We start from the raw sequence: 15,380 nt of genomic DNA, 5'->3' as shown, positions 1-15,380 counted from the left end.
TAAACCCAAGGATAGAAAAGCAGTACAGAGCAGCTCCTAGGGATCCTGCTTACATTAAGGGACAGCTACCCTTAGACTCCCTAGTAGTTTCTAACGCTAGGAAAAGAGCAAACTCACAAACATCAGGAGAAGCACCACCTCCTGATAAAGAATCAAAAATCATAGATGCTTCAGGGGAAATAATAGCTGCCCAAGCTAGTAACGCATGGCACATTGGCCCTCCTAGCAAGATATGACAGGGCTCACTATGATCAGCTAGACAAGCCACTACAACATCTAACTGATCAATATAAGGCACAAGCAGATGACCTCATTCAAGAGGGTAAGCTTATATCGAACGTCTCCATCAAATGTGCACTAGATGTAGCAGACACTGCATCCAGGGCAATAAACACCAGTGTCCTTCTTAGACGTCATGCGTGGCTACGCATTTAAGCAAGAGGTACAGACTAATATTTTAAATCAACCATTCAACCAACACCAGTTGTTTGGTCCAGAAGTAGACACAGCTCTGTAAAAAATGGAAAAAGGCACTGACACAGCCAAGTCTATGGGTGCCTTGCAGTCCACCCAAGCAAGAGGCTCCTTTTGTCGCTCCTTTTACAGAGGAGGCTCCAAACAAACTGGAGCAGACAATTCAGCTTCCTTTAAAACAAATACACAAGCATCCTCTACTAAAGGATACTTTAGAGTGGGCTACAGAGGTAACAACAATAAGGGAAGAGGTCGAGGTAACAACAACAATCGATCCTCTTCCACCACAAAACAGTGACTTCCTTCAGCTCCCCCAACAGCATACCACTCCTGTAGGGGGAAGATTAACACAATTCCTACCAGTCTGGAATTCCATCACAACAGACAAGTGGGTAAGACAAATTATCCAGTATGGTTACTGCCTAGAGCTTACAGCTACCCCTCCAAATATGCCACCCAGACAGCGTCCAATGTCCACAGAACATCTAACGCTGCTCCAAAAAGAGGCTCTCTCATTGCTACAAAAAGATGCAATAGAGCTAGTTCCATTGCAACATCAGGGAACATGGGTCTATTCACTCTACTTCCTAATACCCAAAAAGGATCGGACACTAAGACCAATTCTAGATTTGAGACATATCCATCTGTACCTACACTCAGATCATTTTCACATGATCACTCTACAACAAGTGATCCCATTATTGCAACAAGGTGATTTCCTCACTACACTAGACCTCAAAGACTCCTACTTTCACATTCCCATACATCCTTCTCACAGGAAGTATCTCCGGTTTGTGCTACAATGACAACACTATCAATTCAAAGTCCTTCCATTTGGGGTCACAACAGCACCAAGAGTGTTCACAAAGGGCTTAGCAGTAGTAGCAGCACATCTCAGAAGACAACATATCCATGTCTTCCCTTACTTAGACGACTGGCTCATAAAAGCCAAGTCTTTCAACCAGTGTGTTCAACACACATCCCATACAATTCAAACACTGCACAACTTGGGGTTTACAATAAACCACAACAAATCACATCTAAAGCCCTCTCATGTACATCAATACCTAGGGGCTACAATAAACACCAATACAGCTCTAGCTTATCCCAGTCCAGCCAGGATACAGAGCATTCAAGCCTTAGTCACAAGGTTTCAAAAACAAAACTCTCCCCCAGCCAGAGTGTTCATGCAACTAATAGGCATGATGGCATCTTGCATTTTTATTGTGCCATATGCAAGACTACAAATGCGTCCATTGCAGAAATGTCTAGCACAGCAGTGGAATCAGGCACAAGGACAACTGACAGACCTGGTGTTGGTAGACAGCCGCACACATCGCTCTCTGCAGTAGTGGACCACCAAAAACTTGTCCAGAGGGCGGCCGTTCCTCGGGCCTCTTCCACAAATAGTACTAACAGACGCATCCCTGACAGGATGAAGAGCACATCTGCTCCACCACACAACTCAGGGAAGATGGACTGCTCAACAAAAGGTGTTTCACATCAATCACCTAGAGTTGCTGGCGATTTCCTGGCACTCAAGTCCTTCCAAGTACACATACAGAACAAAGCTGTCTTAATCCGGACGGACAACATTACAGCCATGTACTACATACAGAAACAAGGAGGCAAACATTCTCTGCAACTGTCCCAACTTCCACAAAACATTTGGAGATGGGCCATTCTACAAAACCTAGATCTGCTTGCAGAACACCTTCCAGGAGTTCACAATCAGATAGCCGATCTGTTAAGTTGACAGACATAACAGATTCACGAATGGGAACTACATCTGCAAGTTCTTCAACCATTCTTTCACAAGTGGGGTCATCCAGACATAGACCTGTATGCCCAACCTACGCCACCAGGTTTCCACATCCGTTGTCCAAGGGCAATGCGATATGGATGAACTGGTCAGGCAGATTTGCGTAAGCTTTTCCGCCAACCCCACTAATACCACTAGTGGTACGCAAGCTCAGACAACAGTCTCTCAAACTGATTCTAGTAGGTCCCACATGGGCACGCCAATCGTGGTTCACCACACTGCTGGAACTCTCCATAGTTCCTCACCAAAAACTGTCTCACACCATCGATGTTAACGCAGAACCATGGAGACATCGGGCATCCAGATCCAAATCAACTGAATCTGGCAATCTTGCTCCTGAAGTCTTAGAGTTCGGTTACCTTAACCTGCCACCAGACTGTATGAATATCATTAAAGAAGCCAGAAGACCTACTACTAGAGCTTGCTATGCTGCTAAATGGAAATGATTTGCCATTTACTGCAATAATATTCAAACTGATCCCTTAGATGCTTCCATCCAAAATATTATCTGTTACCTTCTACATTTACAAAGAAGTAATCTAGCTTATTCATCTATACGTTTACATCTTGCAGCCTTTGCTACATATCTACAAAACAGACAACATATGTCGTTGTTTAGAGTACCAGCAATAAAAGCTTTTATTAAAGGATTAAAAAGAATTATTCCTCCAAGGTTACCACCTTCTCCAGTGTGGAACCTAAACATTATTCTTACAATGCTCATGGGACACCCTTTTGAACCTTTACACAAATGTGAACTACAATTTCTCACATGGAAAACCGCTTTCCTTGTTGCTATTACCTCTCTTAGAAGAGTTAGTGAAATTCGAGCTTTCACTATGCAAGAACCTTTCTTACAATTACACCGTAACAAAGTGGTTCTAAGAACTAATCCTAAATTCCTTCCTAAAGTAATTAATCCTTTTCATCTAAACCAGTCAGTTGAATTACCAGTGTTTTTTTCAAAACCCAGACTCGGTAGCATAAAGAGCTCTACACACACTAGATGTCAAAAGAGCTCTTCTCTATTACATAGATAGGACCAAGTCCTTTCGCAAAACAAAGCAACTATTTGTAGCCTTCTCTCCACCACATAAATGCAATTCGATTTCAAAATCAGGCATTGCGCAGTGGATTGTTAAATGTATACAAATATGCTATCACAAAGCAAAACGCACATTAACAGTTCCTCCTAGAGCGCACTCCACACGCAAACTAGGAGCCTCCATTGCTTTTTTAGGAAACATTCCTCTAGAAGACATATGCAAGGCAGCAACATGGTCTACAAAACACACATTCACTAAACACTATTGTGTTGATGTGCAAGCTAAGCAGCAAGCTGCAGTAGGCCAAGCTGTTAAAACTCTTTTAAACTACTGCAACAGATACCCCTTGCCAAACTGGTGGAGTCATATGGTGTGGCAATAGTCTCCTATGCAGACGACACACAACTGGTGATCAATCTGTCCCGTGATCCAGTTGTGGATGCTGAGAACTTCTCGGCTTGCCTTGTTGCACTTGACGGCTGGATGAAACAGAACTGTCTCCGCCTTAATGGCAACAAGACGGAAGTTCTTATTGTAGGTCCATGTCCTTCCATCTGGACCTCTGCCTGGTGGCCCACGGAACTGGGCTCTGTCCCCGTCCCAGTAGACACAGTTAAGAACCTTGGCTTTCTTCTGGACTCTAATCTAGCCTACACCAATCACGTGGGTAAGGTCGCGGGAAAATGCTATGGACTCTTGAAGGTCCTAAGGAAAATCCTGGACCTATTGCCCCCCAGCTCCAGAAAAACTATGGTACACGCCCTGGTCACCTCCCAGTTAGATTATGGGAACTCTCTCCTATGTGGACTTAGTAAAAAGGGCCTGTCACAGCAACAACGCGTACAGAACGCAGCTGCGAGGCTGGTCCTTAACCTCCCTAGGAGAGCTTCTGGGAAACATGCATTACGCTCCCTTCATTGGCTTCCAATAAGGGAGAGAATTAAATTTAAAACTATGTGCATCACCCACCGTATAGCTCACAAAAAAGCACCTCCATATCTGCAGGACTTGCTTCCTGTCTATCGCCCTTCACGTCCTTTGAGGTCGATGGGTAGCATGCTATTAGTGGTGCCTCGGATCCATAGAGCAAGGATGGGAGGACGTTCATTCAGACACCATGCAAGCAACGAATGGAATAATCTGCCTATTGAACTGAGGATGGAGCCGTCTGAAACCAGGTTCAGACAGAGGCTGAAAACCCATCTTTTTCCCATGATAAACTCAGTATAGTTCTCCCTTGTTCCTATGCTTCCCCTCTGTGAGCTAAGCTGAAGAGTTGTAGGTAGGTTCGTCAGCGCGGGGACGCACTGTTCTCTGTGCAACCAAGCGCTCAACAAATGTCATAAACTAAACTAAACTAAACATACAGGTGACCACCGCTAGGGGATACACTGCTGCACATTCGATGCGAAGTGTACAATCTTCAGCTCCTATGCCTCGAACGGAAAATGCTACTTACCAGTATGCATCTGTTCTTGGCATGTAGAGCTGCAGAGTTGTACACCCCCTCCGGCCTCCCCGGGACTTGTGTCTGTTCCAGTTTTTTCTTAATTAGATATGCACACATGGACATACTTTTTTCTTTCTACTAACTCCATCATTTCCCATCATGGTGAAAAACAATCTAAAGATGGAGCCGATGCCCATGCGCACTGTCGTCCAAAGGAGGAGTCACCAATCTTGTGACTACAAAGACTTCTTTGAAGGCTACAACAACATGTAATCATCCGAGTCCAACACCAGGTGGCGATCTAATGCTAAGTTTACAACTCTGCAGCTCTACATGCCAAGAACAGATGCATACTGGTAAGCAGCATTTTCCTTTTAGACATATGCAGTTTTTCAAGGTTTCATACAACCAACACCACACTTAGAAGAATTTAAAAAGAAAAGCAGTCAATGCAATCCTATGGGAGGAAATGAAGTTATTGGTTTACAGGTAAGCACTTGTTTCTGTGAGTTGGGTTTCTGGGGTTAGAACCAGGGTTCCCCCAGGGTCGAGGATGAACTCACAAGGCACCCTCAGTGGAACTAGGGTAGCTGAGTGCTGAGGCTCAATGTTATCCAACGGGGGTTAGGGGGTCTCCCGTTGGCGGCTGCTCGCGAGCAGGCCACAAGGTTGTGGGAGCAAAACTCCTGGTGTTCGGCTCAGGGCAAAGGGGGGAATCGGGTTTAGCACACACATTGCACCCACTGTTGCACAGGGGCGGCTGGGTGCAGGCTGCTGGTTTGGCAGCTGGTGCCCTGTTGATTTCAATTGGGATTCTCCGGTTGCAACAAACACGCAGGCTCGGGGACGAAGATCTTCTGGAGGCAACCACAGGTTCGAGAGGTAAGTTGGGATGCTGGGACACAGTCGGCTGGGCCACCTAAGGCCGTGGGACATCGGGTGTAGGGGTGTCTTTAGGGGTTCTTGAGAGATGCCAGAGGAGCCAGTGCCGCAATTGGTAGGGGAGGAATCCTTATTGGTCATAGCATTCTTGATGATAGCGAAGATTTCATCCAATAATTCTAGGTTGCTCTTGAGGATTGTATGATAATGATCCCATTCTTATATAGGGATATGGTAGTGTCTGCTCTAGAAAAGGGTGAGGGAGCTACCGATAGTCTAAGACCATGTGGTGTTTTCCTAGAGATGGTGATCCAGAGCATGGAGTAAAGGGCTTTCCTCCATTGCCCTCGTCTTTTTGTGTTGAAGATAAGGTTACTAAATATAGTTCCTTTATTAGCGGATACATATGGGCAGAGTCCAGCTATTCTAGGTGAGATTTGGGGAGTCTGTGTTTTAGGCTGTTGGATGCATTTTCACTTTGATTTTGAGGTACTTACTTATGTAGTCGTTAAGTCCTGTAGGCTGTAGTTTGATGTCCATTGGTCTTGAGGAATTGGGGCCCATGTTGAGCGAGCAGCTAACGCCAGATGGGAGAAATGGGTTAATCAAAGAAGAGGGTTCCAGAAATGTTCTGTGCCGCTCCCCGATAGTGCATTGGCGTGGTAAGTATCCAACTAGGCTTCAGAATGGTAATAAAAATAAATTATAATGGGGTGAGAGGAAGAAACGGTGGTCACAGAGAAGAAAATGGATCAAATTCGGACCAATAAAGATTGCTGCTCTTAAAGTCTCGGGTGGAGCAGTTAGAAGATGAAGTCTTATTTTATTATCAATGAAAAGTCCAATCAGACAGTCCTATGACTGTGTATTTACTTTACATGGCAAGTCCAATTAGATAGTCCTTTGTCTATGTCGATATGAGTCCTGCTTTTCTTTCGGAGGGAGAGATAGACAGTCCTTACCTTAAATAGAGAAACAAGTCAACAGTCCTCTGTTTCTCTAGAGGTAATGCCTGGCCTACCATCTTATGTAAAGGCCCATGTGCCCGGGGAAAAGAGGGAATGATAAAATGGCAGAAAGGCAGCAGCCCAAAGATACGACTTGCCCAATAGTGCGGGCCCCAACTGCTGACAGGGGTTCCAGGTGGTCTCGACGGTCTCCACTCCCAAGCACATCAGACCGTCGCTGCCATTTTGAAAGGCGCTCCACAGGCACCCGATAATTCCTGTTGAATCTACGTGCGACCTCTAGCTGCCCCCTGTGATCAGGAGTGTCTTAACAGCTCCCAGCAAGTCATCAGGAGCTTCAGGATGCTGGCCCAGGTATTGGATGTGGGCCTCGCCTGGCGGAGCTCCATGAGTGAGCTGCTTCGTTGACGCCATCTTGGCCACGCCCCTGAACGTAAGAAGAACTTGTGCTACAGTGGGTTTTTGAAGACTGCAACTAAATGGAACGTTTTTGATTTGGCAGCAAAAAGGTAATAAAAACCTAAGGTTGCTGCTGGACCTCCATCATGATTGAAGATCGATGCAGACATAATGGTATTGATATAACCAACTAGAAAAGAGGAAAATTCTCCTGATGGTTCCCTTTCAAATACTCCTGTAGCCTCACCAAACACAATGTTCCTATAGTTTTTATACCTGGGGGTTGGCATAGCCATATACCTAATAAGAGCTAGATTGGATCTGATTATGGCGGCTCATCCAGTATTAGTCTAAGCCCATGCTGACATCAGTGCTTCTGTATGAGTGCTACAGCACCAACATTGGTGTCTATATATACAAAAGGATGCTAAGATGTGCTGTATCCAACATTTGTGGATAGCCAATCTCTGATGCGTCTGGTATCACTTCACAAATTAGTTGAATCGATGCAGTGGTATCTGACTCCCTTTGATGCCTTACTAGTCTATGGCTGCTAGAGTGCAATTCTTTAGTCCATTCCTGGTGTCCCCTATTGGTGCAGTTGGTTCCAACAGTCCAGCTTCCTACAATGCAAGTCAGATCATCTTTTCCAATTATGGGCTCTCTTTAATGTTGCAGATTTCATTGTTCATCAGTTTAGAAACTTAGTAAAGCAAGAGAATGGCAACCAGTCGTCGCTTATTTTTTCTCATACATTTTGCTTTTTAACCCCACTGATATCATTTGTGATATTGTACCATGCTGCATGATTCACATGCTTGTATATTCCCCGTCTTCATGGTGGAAGTCTCACGGGAAAGGAAATAAATAGCAGTAAAAAGAAAAAAACTGCATAGACTTTGGTAGCCCAGTACCAACATTATGTGGACCCAATGCCAGCCAATGAGACGCCGGCCCTGAGATCACAATCCCCAGCAGAGCCATCATACCTCAGATTTCCAACCGCCATCGTGCGAGAAGGCGTTTCCCTGAGCTTTGCTCAGTTTGTTTCCCTGTGTGAACTTTTGACCTGACTTTCACAGCATTTCCTTCTGGAACTGAGGTAGTGTCTTTAATCAGTTTATTTCAAATTGTCTGAAAGCTCTAAGAAGAGGCTGTTCAGACCTTGTAGATCTTGTGGGAAGGCTCTTCTCTGAGGACCCCCACAAAGATTGTTTACACACCCTTCATCCTAAGCACGTCCCTAAGGAGTGCAAACATTGTTGAACATTTTCAGCAAAGACACTTAAAGATAGAGAGGAACGTTTGTTGTTGTGGCTCCAAAAGATGATTGAGGATGATTCTAAGGCTCACTCCTCTTCAAAACGCAAAATATGATTTGAAAAAACTAAAAATCTGTAAATCTGAGGACAAGGAGTCCTCTTCCTCGTCAGTGCCTCTTACTTCTCTCAAAATGTCCTCCGAGACAAGGGCTCCGTCGTCTGATCCATCGTCGAAGATTAGAGTGTCTATGACTATTTCCCTACGAAGGTTCCGACGGCCGTGTCGTCGACGACGACAGCCTCGTCAACGGTGATTACTAAGACACTGCCGACGGTTTTGCCGCTGTCTACGACTGGTACAGTAACGACGCCGTCAACGACTATTTAATTGACACCTTTGTATGTTTCGTCAACTGGCGCTTCGTAGACGACCACTTTTAAATCCTCAATTTCAAGATGGCTGACGACTATCTCTATTAAGAGGTTTCCACCGTCGACGGACTAGTCGACTGAAATAAAAGGCAAATCCAATTTACTTTCTGGTAAAAAATGTCTCCGCTTCCTCCGTCAAATCTTCTTGAAATGCAGGAGTCTGAGGAGGAAAGCCCATATGGGGTCGCATACAGTCCCTCACAGCTGAAAATTAAGAAGTGCAAGAGGATTTCTCTTTTAAAGATCACCCTTTGTTCAGTTCGCAAAGATACAAATCTTTTCAACAATCTTATGACTACGAGGAGGAAGAGGATAGTGTCCGATAAGAGTCTGTGTCCATGCCACTTTCACTAGTATCTGATCTCAGGCACATGATCACCGATTACTATTGTCGCTTCCCTGAAGCTAATGCCTTTTCCTTGGACACTTCAAGTAACCGTCATGCAGGCTCCGATTGTGCAACCTCTGCCTTTGGTGCAAAAGGTGCGCACTCCAAAGGTCATTACCATCAGGGATGACTTAGTTGACAGCGAGTTTGAAGACCAACCTGAGGAAGGAGAACTGATTCATGACGATCCTGTGGGCGACGAATGGGACCGATACATTATCCCATCGCCGTCACCCTCTCTGGCAATCTCTCCACCAGAGGACATCTGGGTATTCCACAAGCTCATGGAAAGAGCTTCTAAGAGGTTCGATTTTCCTCTTCCAGTTAAGAAAACAGATTGTTTACTATATGATTTCAAAGAATCTTCTAGAAAATCAATAAGAACAATCCCCATGGTAAATTCCATATGGGAGGAAGGATTGAAAACTATGAAGGACCCAGCCTCCTTCGCCGCCTCAGTACCCAGAATAGAAAAGAAGTATTGAGCTCCCAAATATTCTCCGGCATGCCTTACTGGTCATCCCTGACCAGAATCTGTGGCGATGCAGGCAGCACAAAGACGATCGAAAAAATCCATTGACGACATGTACAGCTCTTCCTGCCTGACAAAACAGGGAGAAAACTGGATGGAGCAGGAAATGGTTTGCTGTCATGGCAGCACCGTCTATTAAAGCATCAAAGGTGTTCGCCATAATAAGTCGCTACAACAGGCAAATGTGGTCGGATATAGCTCCTCTATTATCACATTTGCCAGAGGACCAGAAGGAAGAGGATACTCTAATACTACAGGACGGGGCTAGAGCAGCCTCCGAATCAATAGACCTAGCCATGGATATATCAGCAGTGGCTTTCAGACATATGGCAGGAGCGCTTCGCAGGCAGGGATGGCTAAAAGCTACCTCGTTCGGGCCTAAGTACAGGCCTGGATAGTCGACATGACCTTCGACTGAGAAAATCTATTCGGCAAGCACGTTGACGATGCTCTGCACGGCATTAAGTCAGATACAGATACGGCGAGGGCGTTGGGTTCTCTGCAGCAGAACAGATTTCAGTTATTTTGAGGCTGAGGAACAAGCGGACACTATCAGCAGAGATCTTCTTATCAATCCAATAGGTACCAGCCGTACCATCAGCAAGGGTACCGACAGTTTTCAAACACTCAGCAATTTCGGTCCTCAATTACTTCTTAACAGCCCAGACGGAAGCCATCTGCAAGAGGAAAATTACAGGACTCTAATCGGAGACCGCGACAATTCCAAGGCGTCAACCACCTTGTCATTCCAAGACCTCCATTAGGCCCATTATCTTTGTCCACTAATGGCTGTCTATAACATCGGACAGATGGGTGCTAGACCTAATTCATCAGGGTCACACCCTAGAGTTCCTATACAAACCACCGGACTGATCTCCCATTCACAGAAAACAGCAACCTCTCTCTGCCCTCAAGGCAGAAATTCTGTCTCTCCTTGTAAAAGGAGCAATAGAGGAGGTCCCTCCAATAGCAAGGGAAAGGATTCTACTCCCATTTTTTCCTGATACGGAAAAAGCAATCGACCTAATGGAGGCAGGTAATGGATCTCTGAGGCTTAAACCAATTCATCAGGAAACTATCTTTCCGTATGCTATGTCTTCAAGAAATTCTGATGATGCTGAGCAAAGGGGAATATATGACCTCTTTAGATCTATTAGATGCATACTTCCATATTCCAATCCATGTCAAACACAGACGGTATCTCAGATTCCCGGTGGCAGGGCACTACTACCAATCCAGAGTGTTACCTTTTGGTCTCCGATCAGCGCCAAGAGTGTTCACGAAATGCATGGTGCCAATCGCAGCGTATCTGAGGCAGCAAGGTCATCCGATATATCCATATCTGGACGATTGGTTAATAAAGGGCGTATTGTATCAAGACACTCAAGAATCCTTGGAATGTTCCATGAATCTTTCACTTTCTGGGTTTACAAATAAACATGGACAAATCTTCTCTAATTCCGTCCTAGTCTCTTCAATTTCTAGGAGCCTTGTTACGAACAAGCGAAGCAAAAGCGTACCCTTCAGAGGAACGCATACAGAAGATTTTGAAGCTGACTGCACAACTAAAAAAAAAGAAAGTCCACTTTAGTAAGGGTCTTCAAATCATTGTTGGGGATAATGTCATCCTGCATCCCCTTAGTTCCAAATTGCCGTCTCCACATGCGGCCTCTTCAAGAACGTCTCAACCTTTAATAGGTGCAACATCAAGGTTCATTCGAGGATCGGATCCTCATCATATCAATCCTCAAATAAAGAAAGCATTGTCATGGTGGGGAATAAGAGAGAACTTATCGGAAGGTCTGATCTTCGAGCCTCAATCTCCAAGTTATATAATGACAACAGATGCCTCCCTGCAAGGATGGGGAGCTCACCTCCAAGACCTGGAAATTCAAGGACATTGGAGCAAACAAGAGGCTCAATTGCACATCAACTTATTGGAGCTAAAAGCGGTGTTCTTGGGCCTCCAGGCTTTTCTCCCCAGGATTCACGATTCACCAGTCCTAGTCAGAACAGACAGCACAACAACAATGTTTTATCTAATAAAACAAGAGGGATCAAGATCAGAGCCCCTATCGGCGCAAGCTCAAGAAATTTGGAAATGGCTTTTAGTGCACAATATCTCTTTTCAAGTTCAACATGTCCCCGGAATTCACAACACAAGAGCAGATTTGCTAAGCAGATCAGCAGACGTTTGTCACGAATGGTAACTGAATCAGGATCAACTCATTCAAGTATTTCACTTATGGGGGACTCCAGCTCTGGACTGATTTGCCAATCGAAACAGTTCGCTGGCCGATTCCCTCAGGCAGGATCTTTGGGAAATGCTCTTCAGCTCTGTTGGACAGGAATGCTCGCATATGCATTTCCCCATTTCCACTGATCCCAAAGGTGCTCAGAAAAATGAGTTTGGAACTGTGTCACTTAATTCTGATAGCCCCGGCACGGCAGAGACAATTCTGGTCCTCGGAGCTCCTTCAGCTGTCAGTGACTCCCAGAGTGCAAAAATTCAAACAAGGGGTCGAGTAAGCACTGTCTTATGTATGGTGTCAGAATTCTGACCTATCAGTCACAGTAGTTGCATATCAAGGATAATAATAGCATCGCACATATCTTCCACAGGTTTTCTCTTTGAGACATGATAGTAGAGCCAAAGTCCTTTTGTATGTGTTATTCCATTTATTCAAAAACATCAAAGGAAACAGCCAACGCGTGTTTCGTCGGTACACAGTTCGTACCACGACTTTCTCAAGGCTCAATAGTTTTGGTTGCGTTATTAAGCGGACAGACAATTGAACTTTCAGATTTCGGATGCTTTACGTGTATGGACTTTCCTTTGCACCAACAACCGTTTCTGGCTCGTCAACATACCTGACGGGCCATTTACTTGCATTTCTGAGCTTTGTCTTGCCAGGCATATTTTACATGTACTTTGATCAACTTCGCTACCCACACCAGGTCTGGGAAGAGCTATCTTCTATATTGACCGTCATTCTTCTTGTTACACTATTCTATTTATCTATTGAGCCTTGAGAAAGTCGTGGTACGGACTGTGTACCGACGAAACACGTGTTGGCTGTTTCCTTTGATGTTTTTGAATAAATGGAATAACATATACAAATGGACTTTGGCTCTACTATCCTGTCTCAAAGAGAACTTGTTGAAGATATGTGCGATGCTATTATTATCCTTGATATGCAACTACTGATAGGTCAGATTTCTGACACCATATATATGACAGTGTCATATAGCTACTTCTTTTCTATATACTGTGTTAAGTTAGCATGAGCTTATTAAATGTTTAAACACCTTTTTACCTTTCTGCCTCATTTTGCACACGACACATAATTGTTGTTTTAGCTTTCAGCCCAGAATAGCTTCGTGATTTACTTGAGAAATAATATGTTATTGCTCTGATATCAGTTTTGCTCGGTACACTGTCTGCACAGTGAGTGCTGAAGGCTGAAAGGATAACTAAACACAATGTTGTTGTGAGGTCTGGTCTTAGCATGTCCATAGACTTAACACACAAGCTGCTGCCAAAATCTGGCTCTAGGCGGGTTTTATATTGTTGTGCTGAACACACACGCGACGCACTTGATGGTGCTTCGCATGCAGTGAGCTGGTGGAAGATATGATCCTCTGCCACTGAGATTTTGAGGTATGGGCCCGCCCTGCTAAAACCCAAATGAGACATTCATAGATATAAAATACTATGCTAAATAGGGAGGTGTGAATTAGGTATTGTTAATTCCTATTCATTACAGCATCTTAGAATGCTGTCACCATTCACCTTTTATGGACTAGTAACTATGCTGATAACTTTGTTGCTTATAATATGTTTGCTAGTATTGTACAAGATACTGCGTTTGAGAACCTTGCATTAGTAAATAAATATTTCAAACATGCACGTGTCCTCTTTTACTCCACGTTCTGGTTTGTAATGATTATATAACGAAAGAGTGTTCATGTGTTCCACAATACCTGAGGTAATCTAAGTTCATGTTCTGGTCTGTCTAAGCATTGGGAGTTTGTTGTGACCAATGAGACACTGTAGCTAGCTCGGTAAGGGGATTTTGAATACTGAGGTGAGTTTTGGGCCATCCTAATTCACAGATGTTCCAGGTCTCTATGCACAGTTCTGTAGGAGAACGGAATTCCCGCTACATGGCGCCCATACGTTGTTGGCCTTATATCATGACACTCGAGTAGTATATCATTCAAACCTTAACCCCTTCGCTGTCATTTCCGAAAAACGGTGGTGTCGGAAAAACCTACCTATTTTTGAAATAGGTCTTTTCAAGCTTGATTCTTACTAAAACGGTTTCCTTGAATTACTACCCAGTTGTGCTACAAAGTTTACTTTGTTTTTCTTATTTCTTGTGCCGTCATGGCTGCCGTGGACATTCCGCAGCATAGTCGCATTGCGGTGCGAGATCATTTGCGGATGTACAATGTGCCTTTGGAAGGCTTGGCTGTGATCATGGTGGTGAGTGCGGAACATGCTTATCCTTACGAACTGTTTTATTCATGGGTGACCTCTCCGGCTGTGGGCGCTAATTCTGGTGTATTCCGCACATACACTCCCACGGCTGTACCTAATGAGTATACTCCGTACAGGGCACAGGAAGTTCCTATTTATGTTTGGCAGCATGGAGTTTGGTTTGGTGGCGCCATTCCCCATTCTTTAACCGCTCCGAGGTTAGGTCCTTTGTCCATTCCAGGCGCTAGTTGGCCTGTTTTGGCTGGATTTACTCCTCATCCTCTACACGGCAATTGTAACGTGGCTAAACTCAGACGACTACATGTAGTCGCGATTGCCGTGATTAGAGCCTTAGTGCATTACATGAGCCGTAATCTTCCGGGTGGAGTCCCGGGGGGTGCGGCGCTTCCAGCCGGACAGGGCGGGTTGAAAATCAGTCCTGTCATGGTGAATGCGGTCATGGGCAAGAAGCCCCAGGGTAAGGATGATTTTCCTTTCTGGCTTGCCGAGAAGTTTGACCAGCTGGAAGCGGTATTTTCTAACACGACTCCGGGTGAAAAACACCGGATTCTTACGCTAAGTTTGCCGAAAGATTTGGCCCCTGAGCTCGTTGACTGTGAGACCTGGGGTAAGACTTTTGCAGCCATCTATGCGAGGTGCTACGGCAGCCCCGTCTATGTCCGTGCTGTCTTCGGTCCTTAAAAGTGTTCAAGATGATCACGAACCTTAGTCTGCGGTTGAATTGGGCATGCGCCTGTGTGGCACCTTTGATGTGGTTTGCGATCTGAACCTTGCGAATGTCAAGGGAGATGCAGTGAACTTTCAGGTGGCTAACGCGTTAGCGGCGCTTCCCGATGCCGAGAAACCCCAACAGTTAGCGAAGATCATTGTGGCGGGTTATAAAACCGTGGGTCGTAATGCCAAGGGACTTAAGCCTTTTTCTGTTAAAGAGAAAAAGCAGCCCCAGAGACAGGCATCGGAAACTGAAGTTCAGCCCAAGTCCAAAAAACAAAATTGGCCTAAAAAACCGAAACAGGGTAAGCAACAGCAACAACAGACCCAGAGTTCTCGTCCTGCGTCTCCGTTGCCTGCGCAGTCGGAACGTATTTATGACTAGCGCGACGATTAAAACTCCTGATCGTTTTCAGGCTTCTGACCAACGCTCTCCTCGTTCCTTTCAGGACTCATCGGCCCCGACAACCGGTGGTGGAGGGGGCGGCAGGTGTCTGGGTGGCCAGCAAG

General features: G+C 45.0%; 1 protein-coding gene across 4 annotated transcripts in view; it reads left to right on the top strand.

Annotated features, from left to right (window-relative positions):
• Positions 1-15,380, top strand: part of WDR26 (WD repeat domain 26) — a 702,982-nt gene that overhangs the window by 439,983 nt on the left and 247,619 nt on the right. The gene's annotated exons all lie outside the window — the stretch shown is intronic.

Source organism: Lissotriton vulgaris, chromosome 6 (genome assembly GCF_964263255.1).
Source record: "Lissotriton vulgaris chromosome 6, aLisVul1.2, whole genome shotgun sequence".
NCBI classification, from domain to species: Eukaryota; Metazoa; Chordata; class Amphibia; order Caudata; family Salamandridae; genus Lissotriton; species Lissotriton vulgaris.
This window is presented reverse-complemented; position numbering and strand designations above follow the sequence as displayed.